Source organism: Thunnus albacares, chromosome 5 (assembly GCF_914725855.1).
Source record: "Thunnus albacares chromosome 5, fThuAlb1.1, whole genome shotgun sequence".
In the NCBI taxonomy this organism is placed as follows: Eukaryota; Metazoa; Chordata; class Actinopteri; order Scombriformes; family Scombridae; genus Thunnus; species Thunnus albacares.
The window spans coordinates 2,375,528-2,386,180 of record NC_058110.1 but is presented as its reverse complement, the minus strand read 5'-3'; positions in this window follow the sequence as shown (position 1 = coordinate 2,386,180).

The window sequence follows — 10,653 nt, the reverse complement described above, 5'->3', positions numbered from 1 at the left end:
CACCAGCATTATTGTTGTTATTGGACTTCTTTGCAACATTAAGTGTTTCAAAGACCTGAGCTTTGAGGTCACTTTAGACACTGTGGGTCTCTTGAGCATGAGCATGGACACATATGTGAGGGTGGTATAATCAAAGATTCTTTTTATTTAAAGTGTGAGTTTGTGTTGAACCTTGTGGGATGTTTTCTTTCTCAACATCATCCAGGATAAAGATCTGGATGAAGAGACTGAATTCTGAAGCAAAATCAAGGCCAAGCAATGATTCACTGTAAAGATGGGTCAGTGTGAGTGGAGTGAGTCAATAGTAAAAAGAAAATAACCACAACATGCTGACATTATTTTCCACCTATAAATGTACCTGTTTCCTGTATGAAAACACACTTGGTGTATATATCATGTATTCCAGCCTTACAGCAGGAACAGTAAATCATTTGTTGCTGCATCATGATGAAGATACAGTTCACACATTGACTAGAGTGAATGAAAACATATAGACGGGTGACAGATTAAAAAAAACAACATAAAGTCTCTCAGTAAGGTGTTGGGCCACCACATGCTGCCAGAAGAACTTCAGTGTTCCTTGGTTTTGATTGAACACCATTCTTCAAAAAAATATTCCCTAATTTGGTGTTTTGATGATGGTGGTGTTGAGTGCTGAACTCGTCGGTCCAGAATCTCCCATAAGTGTTCAGTTGGTTTAAGATCTGGTGACTGTGAAGGTCATAGCATATGATTCACATCATTTTCAATCTCATCAAACCATTCAGTGACCCCTCGTGTCCTGTGAATTGGGGCATTGTCATCCTGGAAGAGACCACTCCCATCAGGATAGAAATGTTTCATCATAGGATAAAGCTGATCACTCACAACTTCTTAGTATTGATTAGCAGTGACCCTTCCCTCTAAGGGGACAAGTGGACCCAAACCATGCCAGCAAAATGCCCCCCAAGGCATAACAGAGCCACCAGATCCCCTCACTGTAGGGGTCAAGCATTCAGACCTGGACCAGTTTTTCATTTAGTTTGTCACCCATCTGTATGTACACCTCATGTTTCTATGTACAGCTTATATGTTATAAGCTGTTATACCCCTGCTTTGGCACATGGAGGTGCTATTGGATTTGTATTTGTATGAAGCTCAGTAGGTTTGTCTCATGATCACTTCAATGAGCTGGTGGAGCAAACTCCACACAGTTCTCTCAGTATAAATTAAAGGACAGGTTCACAATTTTTCAAGTCTGTCTTAAAACAACAGTCAGGAGCCCAACAGTGAAACATGTTTTATTTGCCATAATCATTCCTCCTGTTCATACTGACCATTAGAAGATCCCTTCATAATGGAGGACAAAATCCACAGTCCTCCTTCTGTGTAAAAATGTATTTAAAAGTTTATCTGAAGCTAATATGAAGCTTCAGCTTCGAACTTTTAAGTACATTTAATTTTCTAATTTGAATGAACATTTGAATATTGTCCACTGTACAGTGGGATCAGCTTTTTCATTTTCATTTTAATATGGTCATAGAAAGCCCATACATGTATGTGAAAATGAAAATGCAAAGTGGATTATTGCATTTTCATTTCAATTTTTACTCAAATAATACATACATATGTGGAAAATTCTAATTGTGGAATAATTGTGGAATTACATTTTCATTTTCAAGTTTACAGTGTCATTTTAATATAGTACCCTATAGGCTTCCACAGTTTTAAGACAGACTAGAAAAATTGTCAACCTATCCTCTAAGTACATTTACAGAAGCAATACTGGCTTCAATATTAGAGTTAGTAAATAAGTTTAATATTTGGAATGGCATGAGGAAAAAGCATATTTCATAGTGTTCCAAGTATGAATCAATAGTTGGCAGCAGTAGTATTGTGGTGAATAGTCTGACTTACTGACCCACTGGCAGTGGGTGAGGCAGGATAACCAGCCCTAACCCAAACTTACTTATGTATTCAGTTGGTTTGTGGTCATTTGATTAAAGAACATGACTGAATTCATGCATGAAGATTAGACATAGCCTGTGAAAACAGTTGGATCATGTCTTCTGTGGCTCTAGAGCTTTGTCAAGTCTGAAAAAATATTCCTGATTATGTCACCATCTCGGCTTTGTTTTGAGAGGTCAAGTGAGTTACAAGCTGGAGGTGTTGGGGTTTGAAAGATGCTAGTGAGTTGCACTGTGTGTGGTGTAGCATCCAATTTATTTTGAGTTTGACCCATAGGGATTAAAAGTCAGGATACTACAGGCTTTTTTGACCACTTTTTTTTTTGTCTTTCACAAGTCCCCTAACTTTATGGAAGAATAGTATCAGTAGTTTAACATTGTAATTACGAATTTGTTTAGGAAGATACACCTTTTAAGCACATTATCAAATTAATTGATCAGGCCATAAAGGCTGGTTATTACCTGTAAAATTTGACATGGTGCATATTCCCAAATAAATTTAGTTTTTAGCTATATTCTCACAAACAGATGGGCCAATAGCAGTCCATAGCTAACTTTTGCCTTGGCCCCCCTTGTGGGATCAAGAAAAAAAACACAGTCACTGTCAAGTTTATTTTTGATGCTTTGACCATCATTTCTAAAAGTTAGGATAACATTTTACTGACCACAGTAATTGCCTGGACCTTGGAACACTGGGAACACTGGAACATAACTAAAAATTGGTCAAACAGGATACAAGCAGGTCAGGCCATCAAACAGTTTGTAAACAAACCAACAATATTACAGGTTAGCTACCACTTTATTTGGAAGGCTAACTGAGAGTAATGTCACTAATAATCCCTCGCTGTGCAAGGATTATTAGTGACACTTACACTTGGTCAAATGGAACTGGAAATGTAACCTGCTGAATTGCATAGTTGGGCAAAGACTGGATTTTACCGCAGACTATAACTACGAAAAATTTGACTTTTAGTGTACAGAAGTTAAATCATTACTTCCAAATTATTAACATTCAAGTCAATTTCACTCAAACCAAGTAGTTCCTCCATTATCAATTACTTAAAGATCCCCTCCAGACATCTAGGAAGGCATATAAAAATACTGTGTATCTGATATAGTTTTTCCACAAAAATATATATATATAATTACCTCGTTAAAATCCTTAAAATGCCATCTACTACTTTTCCCTGATTAAAAATTACAGAATCTATGAATATGCTTTTTTTTCATTTCAGTAGTTTAACAGCTGGACACAAGATGTTTCCAACTTCACTGAAAGGTCAGTGTACATATGTGCACTGGAGACTTCAAGTTTCCACATCCCACTTGTGTAAATTGCATACTGGACCTTCCAAACTAGTTCTGATGTCACTAATCATGCTTGTAGGCTCACCCCTTAAAGCTCAGAGAGACTTTCCACTTTCAACAGATGAATGTGAAAAAAAACCTGTGTTCTGCACATACATCATTCTGCACAGTGAAGCTCAGACATCCAACAGAGGAACAAGGAGAAACTTTGAAGGACTTCAAAATTTTAACTGCGTTAGTTTTTAGGTCAGTTGGGTTAACAGTGTGAAGGAGTGGTTTCGTTAATGATGGATGAGACCTAAGTTTTTAATAACAGGTAGTTTTCCTGTTATCCGGCCCTGGCAGTAGCAGTTTAAAATAGTTCCAGAACAAAGAATGTTGTTGTTGTCTCATTTTATTGGGCAAAATGAATACCCAAAAAATGTATCGTTTTGAAAAGTTGATCAACTTTGCATTCTGCACATATGTAAAAAGATGGATAAAATGTGCTTAAAGAAGCAAATAGTTGCTGCATCCTTAGAACCTCCAAACATCAACAATATTCTCTTACAGTAACCAACCCAGTATGTTCATTGGTAAAAACGTCCTCTAGCTGTGTGAAATGACCTGCACTTGAACCTGCTAATCAGCCTCAGGACTCATTGATTTAGCACCAACAGGAGAAGCTGACAGGATGAGGCTGAGGAGGCAGGCAGGGGGTAGAGGGATAGAAAGCCCGAGTGAAGCCATGAGAGAGACAGAGAGAGGTAGAAAAAGACGTGTATTGATTTGGTCGCAGGCAGCTCCTGACAGCTGTGCTAAGATAGCACGTACTCCTTCAACCACAGTCTGCAGCTTGGCCGACAGGGAAGTGCCTAAGCAGATTAAGCTGTAAATCCCACAGATTTCCTGCCGCCCCCCAAGTGCCTCCAACCCCCACCATCCCATCCCCCCACCACTAGACACATCACCCCTTTTCCAAATTGAAAAGCTTGTTTATTAATATATTTGATTGGTGATATGAGAATGGTGATGAAGTTCACTGAGTTGATTTCTAAGTGTCAACCCTCTAGTTGTAAAGGCATGAAAATGGTGGGTTTTTTAATTAAATCATCTAGTCGGCATGTCTCTTTATTTATTTTCCATGCTCCAGACACTTGGCTGCCATGTAAATTATTACACATAAAGAGGTGTGAGCTGTTTGCTTCTGGATGTTCTCTGTTTTTAAATCAGTAAATTCCCCACTGAATGTCAAATAGAGTGAAATTTGGTTCCAGGATATATGAGGCAAAGGCAGGTTGCCATTGGTTGTGAGGACGGCTGACTCTCATTCCCTTGCTGAGGACCAAAGGGACTCTGTCCGTATCTAGCAGCCTCATTGAAGCCAAGACATGAAGAAAAGACAGTGGGCCTTATGCAAGAACATTTTCATACTTTTTTCCAAAACATCTCATAGATGTTTTTTCTGTGAGGTTTACTTGTACAAGTGCTCCAAGTCACGTCAACTCCCCTTGCGACTGTTCATGACTCGTGCAACAGGTCTGGAGCCCTTGTAAATTTTGTCTGTACCTCAGAAAAAAACTCTACACAAGAAAATTGGTGAATGCCACGTCTTCTCTAAAATCGCTCATATGTGCCTCTTAAGAATGACTCTGAATGAGGATGAGACAAAGAATACCAGGACACAAAGAGGAGTGCTGTTTTTTTCTGCTGAGTCTGTTATTTCCTATATCAGGACACCTTGAAGTGCATTATCAAGCGTACACCACTGTTGCTATGGTTACCTGCACTGTAATATACTTTGCCCATTGATTTAGAACATTGGCTAAATTGTTGACCTAAACAATTCCTGTGGTGTGGTCGTGATTTCAATGGATACCTGCCAGCCAATCATAGATGAGTGTTTTCTGTGGCCATGATATATTTTATTAACTGCAGTTAATAAAAAGTTCAAGCTGAGAACTGGATATTTGCCAATTATTCAGCCACACATGCAAAGAACACTCGTTTCCAACATGATCCCTGATGTCAAAAAACAGGACAGACAGTAACGCATAATATCAGTAACACAAATAATTCTCTAAAACAGTAAGCAATACAAATCTAAAAACAACCTTAAAATAAAAACAACTGACATGTAACTTAATAAGGGTCATTAACATTTTGAGCTTGTGAAATGGTTTGTGAATGTGTAATAAAGTTTTGTAGCTGTAGAAATATTTTGTGCATGTGTAATTAAAAATTGTGCAGGATTTTTTTCAACAGTGAGGTTTCACAAAGTCTGAGAGACAGACATACTAATTTCCTACTTGTGTGTGCAACACTAAAGCTACAATTACAAACTGCAAGTTATGAGTACAAATTTTGACCCTGTTTTTACAGCTGAATCTGATTGGTCAAAGAGTCAATCTGTCCAATCAGAGGGCAGATGGTTCTGTTGCATTCATCTTCCTGCAGGTCGTGAAAGATGGACGACAGTGCGGGTTTTCCCACGATCAAGGTGTATTTAATTGTACTTGAGGATGCTGTAGATATTAATGGTAAACATTTAATGTGTATTTAGCTTGTAGTTTGCTGTCATTGTAAGGCAATACAGTTGTCCAAATGTATATTTTTTAAGTTCAGGAAGGCTGTTTTATGTATGTATGTAGCTTCAAGCATCAATGCTGGCAGGAACTTTTCAAGCTGAAGGCAAAGCAAGAATGATGACATGTACCGTAATTACACATAGTTACACATGAACACTGGCACACTTCTTAGTATTTACAATTTTGTGGATTTAGGACAGTCTGGCTCCTGTAGGATTACAGAGGCTTCGTTGTAAATTTGAAGGTAGTATCAGGTTTATATTGGCCTGCTTACTAAGATAAAGTTGGTGTTAGCTATTAGCTAAGCCAGTAAATTAGCAGGAAGTTGATTATATTTTCTGTCCTGCAATTGGTTTGCATTTTAATCTCATTCTATTTGTTGGCACAGGTAGAGCTGATGGTAAATTCCCGACGGTCCAGTGGAAGTGTGAGCAGTGGACAGGAGCACAGCAGGGGCTGTGAAAAATAGGGCAGAGGGTGTCGATGATCCCGGAGGATCCTGCTCCGTGTGTTGGTCAGAAATGCAGGGAAATACCCACAGCTGTGGAGAGTAAATGCTACAACCAATTACTAGAGACCATTCCAACGCTGCTGCATATGGAGGCTCACATATTGCAGGACGGAGTGTTGCACAGAGGATCAGGAGTGACACCCAGGTAACAGCTGACCTGCCAGACACAGCAGAGGATAACAGACAGTATTTGCACGGCAGTGTGGAACTCTCGGTCCAGGTCACACACTTGTCATCCCAAATTGCTGTTTTTGGAGAATCTGATATCCAGAGTGTCACAGAAAGCAATTTTATCTGTATGAGGATGTAGCTTCCATTTCAATTTTTTAATCGTAAATAGCTTGAGGTGCTTAATACTGTAAATATGTTATATGTAATATATGTAATATTTTTTGTGCAATTGTCATGGCAGGGGGATGAATGCAATGGAACCATCTGCCCTCTGATTGGGCAGATTGACTCTGCATTTGACCAATCAGATTGAGATATAAAAACAGGGTCAAAATTCATACTCTTGTACTTGTAGCTTGTAACTTCAGTGTTGCATACACAGGTATGTCTCTCAGACTTTGTGAAACCTCACCATTGAAAAAAATCCTGCACAAATTTTAATTACACAAAATATTTCTACAGCTACAAAAACTTTTTAGACGTAAAATTTTGTGAAAAAATTGTGTGCACAAAACTTTTTCACACATGCACAAAATATTTATACAGCTGCAAAACTTTATAACACATTCAGAAACTTTTTGACAAGCTCAACATATTTATGACCATTATTGGATACCATAGAGTTTCAGTTGTTCCACCCTGAGCTGCACTGGCAACAGGCCCACCTTCTTGAATTTGTTACCTCCTGCATGAGTTCTGGGAGGTACATGTAGTAAATAACAAATTATGTTATTTTGCATAACCTGCATCTTGTTCCTTAGTTTTGTTGTCAAGCCACTGCACCGTGTAGAACAGGCGTAATCAAAATAGCTCTGTATCAGTGTTGTTACAAGGAGTTTTTTAATTGTAATGTCAAACTGCCTCATTCTGCAACACAGGAACTCGAGGTTACAGGCACTTTTATATACTATTTTCTCAGCAATAAATTCACCTGAGAGTGACTGATCCAGAGTAATGCCAAGGTATGTGATATACACCTGTGACATGATTTCATTGACATTGCATGTAACCTTTATCCTGTTTGGCCCACGTGCAATGACAGCTTGTTGTCTATGAAGCACTCCCTTTCATTTTCTAACTCTCTGCTAACAATGGTGTCTTTCCCAGCCCCTAGTAAAGAAGAGTGATCAGCATACAATGAAAGCTTGCATTTTACTGCAGCCGGCATGTCATTTACATAAATGAGGAATGAAAGAAGCCCCAATATTGAGCCTTGCAGCACACCGTTTGTTATATACCTCGGTTCTGACAGGGTCCCTTCAACATCATAGACCTGGGTTCTCCTTGTGAGGTACAACTTGAACCAGTTTATAGCAGTGTACCCTGGTCCCATACACGGCAGTATGAACAAAAGTATGGAGGGATCTACTGTGTCAAATGCTTTCTGTAAGTCGAGCAAGACCGTGTCTGTGTAATTACCATTTTCACTTTCTTAAGACGTTTTGACTTAGGTAGATAGTAGGAAGAGCACAGGTATCACTAATAACATTAATGAGTATGTTTAAATGTGCGCCTATATCCTGGTTATGATCAGGTTTTTGGAGTATGTGGAATCCTGTTTCAGAAAGTGGGATTAAATACAAATATGTCTAAAAGTTTAAAATCTACTGTATTTTAACCTTAACACCTTTTCAAGTGCAAATCACCAAACACATTATTACTGACCAGACTGTGAGTTTACAGTCATGTCTCTATGTCTTTGATCTATATATTTTTTAAAAAATCTTTAACTATATTTTTCATCTTCAGTTGCTGCTTCCTGTGTTTGTCTCCCATCAGATTAAAGCTGAACAAACATATTTGAAATGTAATGTAGCTGCAGCCTGATACACAGTCAGATTCCACTTAATCATCATTAAGGAAATGCAAGTCTGATAAATGATGAAATAATGGACAACACTGAATAAAACTTTACTGTGCTAACTTATTGACACGTTTCCTGCTCTAACTCAGGCTGTTTAAAGATAAATGTGCATCGTCTGCATACACATGCATTAATATCTCTATGTCCACTGGATTCAAATGGAGGCTCTGCCTTTTATTTACCTGTTGCCATGGTGACGACTTGTATTATCGGAGCTCCATTGACAATGGCTTTTTTCATTCATCACGCATGCGCTTAACTCAGAGTGAACATACTCAGAGTTAATTGAACTGACTCGGAGTTTCCCATCTCGGGGTTCATCAAATCAGAGTTTGTTAAGCCTGCTTTCTGAAACAGGCCCCTGTTTATGTTTTGCACATATAAACACCTTATCCTGGTTTCAGAAACCTGGATATGCTACCTTGAGTACTCCAGTAGAAACCAGGATACTGTTGCATGTAAACACCTGATCCAGGTTTGTTAATATTCTTTGTTGGTACAGAACGTAGTGGCTGAGATGGTGGCAAATCAAGATACAACTGATCAAGTTTTTTAGAAACCAGGATAATGTCAGAACCATGTAAACATGGATATGAATAACCAGGTTTCTCATGTTCCACATAAAAGCTATATCCCGAATATGATCAAACCAGGATAAGACTCAAAACTGAGATAATAGCGCGCATGTAAATGCACTCAATGATGGCTGTGCCATAAGTGTCCCAGTCAGCTTTGACGGCGTGAAGGCCTAGACTCTCAATTAATTTAAATGAATGCAGAACGGGTCCAAAAAAACCCAATGTTGATTTGCAGTTGGAAACAGGGAAACAACCAGCGGTCTCCCATGTTAAAATCTGATTACCTCCTCCCTAAGTGGGCTTATAATAATAATGCTCTGTAATAATGTCACCTTGTTTCCTCCTTTGTTGATGTCATAATTACTATGGCCGATGGAGGGCGCTGTCACTTGAACGAAAACATCTGTATGTTGTTTTGGTGTACTTGCTGAGACGAATGAGTCTGATGATTTTCTTGGGAAGACAGCCAAGCGGCAACTATCACATCTTGAGGTTGAAGCCAATGCAGAAGTCCCTTAAAGTGCCACCGATGGCCATTAGATGCTTCAACTGACTCCCATTGAAACAGTGCTCGAAGTGGGCTGGTACTTACTGGTACGCAGGACTGGCACTTCTCCATTTTACTCTTTGGTGTACTGTGACTTTTTGTTATGCACTGGAACTTCTTATGAGCTGCTGGTACTTGATTGTGGCAAAAAATAAAAAGTTAGTTTCACCATTGGTCGGCCAAATATTGTGTGGCTTATGTTTTCTTTTTTTAATCTAGCTAGGTGGTAAAATGGAAAGAAAGTACAAATCAGGTGCATTAAAACGCAAGGAGAGACAGAGTAAGAAAAGCTTAATTGCATCCTGTGCTGCTCTTACATCTTACTTCTTGTCTTGCTTGTCCTTTCAACACAACTACCATGATGATGGAATGGATAATCAAGCTAACATTACTGCTAGCACTACTAGCCTGACAGTGGCTAATGATGATGCTAGCATCGATCAAAACATAGCTTCCAAACCCCGTGCCACGAAAAGCACATATTTTATTCTATGGAAGATGGTGGAATACACAAATGGCCTACGCTAAACTATAGCAGGCTGAGCAGGGACAACAGTTAGTGAGTGAAACATCCATAATTTGTCTTTATTAACTTGAATTTTGGTTATGAAGAAATCAGTCAGAATATTAGATTAATGTGTTGTTTAACTTCATGTTTACCGCTTCTCAGCACCTGTCTGTGTCACTGCCTGTGGTGTTGTAGACTGTCCACTTTGTATTTGAATAGGCCTTGTAGTGTTGTAGACCGCTGTGTCTATTTTATGTTTGTTATTTTCGTGTAAGAAAGACATGCTACAGAGACAGAGCACCTGGCCTGTCACTGTCTATTGGTGGTGATGCTGAACTGTATGTCAATCAATGCACGTAGAACGCCGTGTGCTGTCCTCAGTGCTGAAACATTTCAACGTGACTGGCAACCTGTTTTTTTTTCTTCAGAACAAGCTTGTCTGACAAAATGGCTTCACTATGTTTTCTTGGAAATAAGCTTGCTTAGCTCCGTAAGTGACAATTTGTGTTTATGGATAGGATATATCAGCTATTTTACAGTTGTGAATTTTAAAATGACTTTATCAGGAGGGCCCCTCGAGAAGGCTCCGCCCCTGCCTAGTATCTTTTATTCGCTGGAGATATTCAGAATGCAATTCTTAATGATTTTCTGAT